A 7,050-nucleotide genomic window follows, 5' to 3' on the forward strand; every position below is an offset into this window, starting at 1 on the left:
GCCCTTACAAAGAATGAAACAGAAAGAGACACGTAGGTAGAAAAACACAGTTGTTTCTTGCTCACATTAGTAAGAATGTGCCTTACAATCTCACCTGTGGCCTGCTTCTCGGCAGCATCAGCGGGCGGGGGGGGGTCACTGCCCGGCCATACCTGATCCTGGGAAAGCCACCTGTTGGGCTGAGCATGGGCTGGGGCACTTGGGGTGCTACTACCCACGCCACAACGGACAGTGTGGGTTCCCAAACAAGGCAACAACACAGGTGCAACTTAATTTCAAGGTCCATTAGCAGCACGAAAGGAAGAAAATTGCACTTCCAAATGCAAGTCCTGAAACTCAGCAGGGACATTTTTCATTTTCAATTTTTAAGTGGTAGAATAATAATTATGGTTTTTTTTTTTTTTTTTTTTATTTTACAACTAAGCCCTTAATCCCTCTGAAATTGATCTTTGGGTATGGCTCCTCCTTGACTTTTGGCTCAGTAAGTCATTCCAGCCTGTGTGAGAGCTCTGTGGTCTTTTAATTCCAACTTTCCAGCCTTGACTGGTACTGTCACTTGCTCTGTCTCTTTGAATTGTGATTTTTTTTTTCCCTTTTGGTATGCCTTGTAATTTTTTCCTGCTAGCCAAATACAATGTGCCAGGTGAAAAGAACTGCTGTAAATAGATCTTTAGTAATGTGGTGGTGAGGTTCTCAGAGAGAGGAGGCGTTCTAGGCATCCTGTGATCAGTCTTTGAGTGAGCCTGTGCCTCTGGACTGTGACCATCACAGTGTTGCAGTTTTTTTCTCCCCCTTTTCTCAGGATGGCCAGAGTGGACTGCAGTTCCGTATTTGCCTTCTCCCACAGTGAAGGCTAGAGGAGACTGGTTTCAGTATTTCCCTTCCCCAGGGCAGTTAGGTTCTCCTAATACTCTAGCAGGTTAGGCTCTAGTTAACTAGTTTACCCAGATGGGAGGCCTTGCCAAGAACAGAGTGCTCTGGGGCACCTGCGTGGTTCGGTGGGACCTCAGCTCAGGTCATGATCTTATGGTTCATGAGTTCGAGCCCTGAATCGGGCTCTGTGCTGACAGTTTGGAGCCTGCTTGGAATTCTCTCCCTGCCCCTCCCCCACTTGCTCTCTCAAAATAAATAATAAATAAACTTTAAAAAAAAAGAAGAAGAGAGTGCTCTGGCATATTTCAAAATGGTTGCTCTCCCCCTCTGCATTCTGGAAGCTGGAGAGGATTTCTCTCTGATATTTACTGTGGGAATCTGGTAGATATCCTGCAAGTATATCTCACAGATATATATATCAAAAGTGAGGCTCCGTTTTGACTGGGTACCCCCAGAGCTTTTAACTCTCAGAGTTGTCACCCCAGATTCCAGCAATTCAGAAATTACAGTTCAGGTTTTCCTACCCCAGCCCTGTTTCCTACAGCAGTTACTGCTGGTCAGTCCCTGCTCAGGGAAGCCAAGACTCCCTGTATCCCCCTCTTCATCTCTTCAGTCTGGGGGGAAAGTGGTTTGCCCTGTGTCCTTCCCTCTCTTACATGTTCCAAGAGGAATTATTGAATTCTACTTGTTAGGACAGGGTGGTGATTTCCAAGCTCCTACTCCTCTTTTGTCTTTTAATACCTGAGTGCATGAGAAGGTCCAGGAAGAAAGTTCAACCATGGCAAGATTTGGGAAGATGGCCAATTCTCCCTTAGGCAACTTCAGAAGAATTTTGGTCAAATGATGGGTTTCCTTTACTGTAGCCAAGGCATTCTTGCCTTAGTGGTTTTGTAAGTGCTTGAGTGTCACATGTTAAAAAGCTAAAGGAACCAAAAACAAAAGCAATGAATCTCCTCTCAGCATTTGAACTATGACTCAGGTCATTTAAATAAGCTATTTGTTAAGAAAGAAGGCATAAATTTAACAAGGCTGTTTGTATGGTATTCAGAGTACAGATTCTGCTTTTGGAGAGGCATTGCTGTTTAGGGGAAATATCACTGGACAAGGAATCAAGAGACCCATAATTAAGCCTTGATCTGTCATTACATGGTTGCGAAACCTCCTTGTATCCAGAGTACATTCAGCTCATGTAACAAGAACCCTTCCACAGAATCTTAGCCAAATAGAGGTGTTTTGTTTTTTTGTTTTTGTTTTTTCTCATGGAACAAACAGCCTGGGTGCAGGCAAACCCGGCCCAGTTTAGTGGCTCCTTTTTTTAGTTGAGTCTTCACAGCATGTGGCACTTGTCTTCATGCTTGTCGCTTCATGACTGCAAGGTATGTCTCTATCTCTGGCCTTGTACCAATGATTCAGGCATGAAGAAGAGGAAGGGCAAAGAGCAAAAAGTGAGTGGAGAGCTTTTTTAAAGAGCTTCGTCCAGAGGCGCCTGAGTGGCTCAGTCGATTAAGCATTTGACTTTGGCTCATATCATGATCTCATGGTTCGTGGGTTTGTGTCCCGCATCGGGCTCTGTGCTGACGGTTTGGAGCCTGGAGCCTGCTTCAGATTCTGTGTCTCCCCCTCTCTCTGCCCCTCCCTTGCCCCTCCTCTGCTCACACTCTGTCTCTCTCAAAATATAAATAAACATTAAAAAAAAAAAAAAAGAGCTTTTCCAGGAGCCCTATGAAGTAATTTCAGCTTATACCTCCAGGGCCAAACTGTTCCATCTGTCCATCCTTAGCTGTGGTTTTAACAAAATCAAGGTTCTGTAAAGAAAAACAGTAGGCTTGGAATTGGATAGGACACCAGCAGTGTCTGCCCCAATCTCTAAGCTTCCAGTGGGAATGCCTGCTCCTCCTCCACCTCTCAGTAGAGTTGTTTGGAGACAAAATGGAAGATCAAATGCAAGAGCATTTCATACACTATAAGATGTATTTCATAAACAAAATGGAAATATCCTGACCCATATTCATTTTTTTAAAGCTTATTTATTTTATTTTGAGAGAGAAAGAGCGCGTACACATGGGAAGGGTAGAGAGAGGGAGAGAGACAGAGAGAGGGAAAGAATCCCAAGCAGGCTCTGCACTGTCAGCACAGAGCCCAACATGGGGTTTGAACCCACACACCATGAGATCATGACCTGAGCTGAAACCACGAGTCGGATGCTTAACCAGCTGAGCCACCCAGATGCCCCTCCTGACCTGTATTCTTAGAGAGCAAATCTAATGTTAACAGAATGTCCAACTGATTGTAAAGATTTGGGTAATGAGAATCTCTTGAGCTCATGCTCTTGTTAACATCATAGAGAACACAGGTGTTCTCATGGATGCAAATCCTCAACTACCAATCTTCAGATTACTGTCAAAGATTGTTGTGGTGGACATTTGTTGATTTCCTCCATAAGAGTACCTTTTTCCGGGGCGCCTGGGTGGCTTAGTCGGTTAAGTGTCCGACTTTCGCTTAGGTCACGATCTCGNCTTTTTCCTTCTTAGTATCTTGAATGACTTTCCGTGTGATTTTTCTTTGGAATCTTTGGAATCATTTCTTTGGAATGATTCTACCTTCACCTCCAGGGATAAGCCTTGATCAATTTAAAGCCATTCAGTGAAGCATTGGTGACTGATTCAGTGCTGGGCAATTCAAGTGACCTCAGAACTTGGGACCACCAGAGTGCTAATACTATTCTCTTGGAAGAAACATGTGTGGTCTTGAATTGCTGCACCTAAAATTTTTTGTACCATGAGGGGAGGCAGCCTGAAGTTGAAATCAATCTGCAGAGAATACCCATGCCAAGAGAACTGCAGAGAATCAAATGATGTAGTGAACCTCTGTTTTCCCCAAACAAACCGTACACCTGGACATTTTTTCCCCAGCTCAGTGAACCAAAATATTTCCTTCTTTTGTTACCTATTTGAATAAGTGAGTTTGAGGTGGGATTTCTGTTATTTGTAACCAAAAAATTCCTGAATGATAGTTTCCATATTTTGTTCAGGCAAAAAAAAAAAAAAAAATATATATATATATATTTTTTAAATAATGTTATTTATATATGTATATGTTTTTAAATGTTAGTTAATATAGTATATATTTATGTACACATATAAACAGACTTGTGCATTATATATGTGACATGTATACATACATATGTATATTGGCATATACAGGAGTTTATTCTAAAGTTTATAGTCCTTCCAGGAATAAGGCCATAAGGCCTGCATGTTACTAAGAAGGCCCATTTCTCTCTCTAATAAATGGCCTGCATAGCATCTACCTAAAGGATTTTAAACTGTGAAGTGCTAGGACCCGGGTCCCATATTTTCGGGGACTCTACTATGTACATAGGGGACACCCCTATGGTACAAGACTCGCCCCTGGGTACTTTGAGCCGAAGACCAATTAGGCTGAGATATATCAGTGTTCTTGAAGGTGTGTTTCCTGTTTCCTGTTTGCAAAGGCAACTGCAGAAGAAATAAAAGTAACGGCCTCACGTAAACTGCCTAGTGAGCTGTCAAATGTTCAAGTAAAATATTCATTAATTATGAGTGATCTCAGTTGCAGGGCCACAGAGCTGCCACTGATAAAATCCGTCGTGATACCGTGGAAGGCTGTGTGATCGAGGTGCTGCCTGACTGCATATTGTGAGTTCCTTTTTTAACCTCTTGAATGTGTGGGTTTTAAATTGTGATTATTATTAGGTTATGACTCAGAATGCAAAACTGTTGCCTCCTAGTTAGGCTATGGTGAGTTTATATGTTTGCTCTCTGGTAAATAAAACATACCAGCTTTTTAGTTGCCATTAGAGCTTTGTCATGAGGTATGCATTTCCACTTGAACTCTGGGTGAATTTGTATATTACTGACAAGAAAGCTATGTACCCTTTCTACTTTAAAAAAAAAAATCTCTTCTGTGGTTGTGGTGACTCTGATTGAAAGGAAACCTCATTTAAGTGTAAGAAATTTACTTTAAAAAACAAACAGGAGACATGATCATGAAGTAAAAACCTGACTTTCTTCCTTGAAAAAAAGGCGATATGTATGTATTATTCTGTGCTTTCTAAATCTACTCATTTGGTATGGAAAATTGAAGAAGATATTGTGCAGCAAGTAGATGGTATTTTTTTTTTAATTCAGAAACAATCCTTTTGAAATTCTATTACGGTACAATTAGGGCAGCAGTACCAGCAATAGTGGATTTCCTGTTAAGTTAGGAACATGATTAATTTCCTAATTTGTTGATGTGGGTCTCAAAGCCATCTCATTGAATATTTAGGAAATTGGCTTTTCAGGAAGGGAAATCTACTGATATATGAAGTTCTTGGAAGTTTTTCAAGATATACTAATGGCCTCAGATGAGAGCCAGCCAAGATTTATAGGCAAGGTAATATCGCTTAGGTCCTGGTAATAGTTTTTGCGGCTGTTTGTAAACAAGGCATGAAGAGTAATCTAATGTTTACTTGGCCAGAGAGTTGTTTTTGTTTTGTTTTCTGAGAGAGAGAGCGAGCGAGAGAGAGAGAGAGAGAGACAGCATGAGCAGGGGAGGGTCAGAGAGAAAGGGAGATACAGAATCTGAAACAGGCTCCAGGTTCTGAGCTAGTTGTCAGCACAGAGCCCGACGCGGGGCTTGAATGCACTAACCATGATATCATGACCTGAGCCGAAGTTGGACACTTAATTGACTGAGACACCCAGGCGCCCGTTGGCCAGAAAATTTTAAACCATGAACAAATGGCAGAAATAAAATAAATGTGGGTATGAACAAAACCAAATGTATTTTCCTGGTTACAGGGAAGGGAAATAAGTTGATGCAAAATGAAATTTAAATGTACTCAGCTTTTTTTCCATCCCATTTCCTTTGTCCCCATTAAGTTTAGGTGTTAGAAGAGCAACATGGCTTATCTGGATGTAATAAGAATGTGAAAGTGAAAGCTCTGTCTTCCAAATCTGGTAGACCAGTCCTTTTAATGAGCTACATAGGACAGTTTTAAAGTATTTGAGGTCATGTGAAGCAGACCCTATTTTTTTCTTTCTTCATATCATTAAGAACTAAGCCTCAACCCCGTGTACTTCTCATGGAGGCCAAGATAGAATTGTGCATTTAAGTTGGTAGTGATCAGGCAGCCTGAGAGGCTCTTTCATGTTGTGATAATCTGGCTGAAGTACTATGGCTATTACAGCCATAAACCTGATAGTAGCCATTTCATTAGTTCCTTGGATCTTTCTGACATCAAGCTAAACAGTAATAGGAAGATGTGTGTTCTTGCCCAAAAGACAGGAAAGCATGAATATGATGCAACCGTTCCCCTTGACACGGAGGTGTGGAGAATCAATATGCTATTAGCTTCTGATGTTCCTGCCCCTTCTCAAGCGTGCAGGTCTCTCTTCTGTGATCTGAGAGACAGGTGATTCCTTACTGTGGACTCTCTGTGTAGGTGAGCCCCATGCCTGCTCTACCTCATTTCTGGTTGATGTGGAGCCATGAGAGGCTGGGCTGCAGGAGTTCACGCTGCAGATTCAAGGCATCTCCCAGATTCAGAGGACAATTTGGGTGAGAACTTGACAGAACAGGTCTTAAGGCAGTGAAGGAGCCGCTTCCGGTTTACCTACTGTTATCTTGAGGGAGGCATGGACAAGGCAGGGATAAGGATGACCTCTGGAACAGCGGCCAGACCTCCCAACTGGGACTTTCCAAGTGGATACCCTAAGTTAGCAAATACTGCCCCATTTCCTGTGCTTTCTGGAACTTGTTCAAGAATTTCAGGGACTCTTACGTAGTGACAAAGATCCTCATAGCAATAGATAGGAAAGGTACATGTAAAGAAACTATTTTAAGGTGAGGTATATGAATAGACTTTAGGTTTACAATTATTTCTGATTTCCTGTCATCTGGGTATCTCTCTTTAGCTCCTTTAGGCTACGGTCATTTTGTCTGGGTCCCCAAGAAATCTGTATCTTCCCCAAGGCTTCCAATGTAACTGGCTTCTCAGTTACATGATATCACATGGAATTTTATTTTTTTTTATAGTTTCTGCACTAGAGACCTCTTTCCTTCTCCTCTTAAAAACTATTATTTTAATTCTTCTAGTCTGCCTGGGAGCTTCCTTCTCATTATTTTCAATATCCTATAAATTCTCCTCTATCA

General features: G+C 41.8%; 1 protein-coding gene across 4 annotated transcripts in view; it reads left to right on the forward strand.

The window, feature by feature from the left end:
• The window catches only part of NCALD (neurocalcin delta), a 388,241-nt gene that overhangs the window by 224,800 nt on the left and 156,391 nt on the right, over positions 1-7,050 (forward strand). For all 4 annotated transcript variants that reach the window (XM_077748199.1, XM_077748201.1, XM_077748200.1 and 1 more), the window contains one exon: positions 4,465-4,550. The gene's annotated coding sequence lies outside the window, so the exon portion shown is untranslated. The remainder of the gene's footprint in view (positions 1-4,464; positions 4,551-7,050) is intronic.

Source organism: Crocuta crocuta, unplaced genomic scaffold, assembly GCF_008692635.1.
Source record: "Crocuta crocuta isolate KB4526 unplaced genomic scaffold, BGI_CrCroc_1.0 scaffold39, whole genome shotgun sequence".
Lineage (NCBI taxonomy): Eukaryota > Metazoa > Chordata > Mammalia > Carnivora > Hyaenidae > Crocuta > Crocuta crocuta.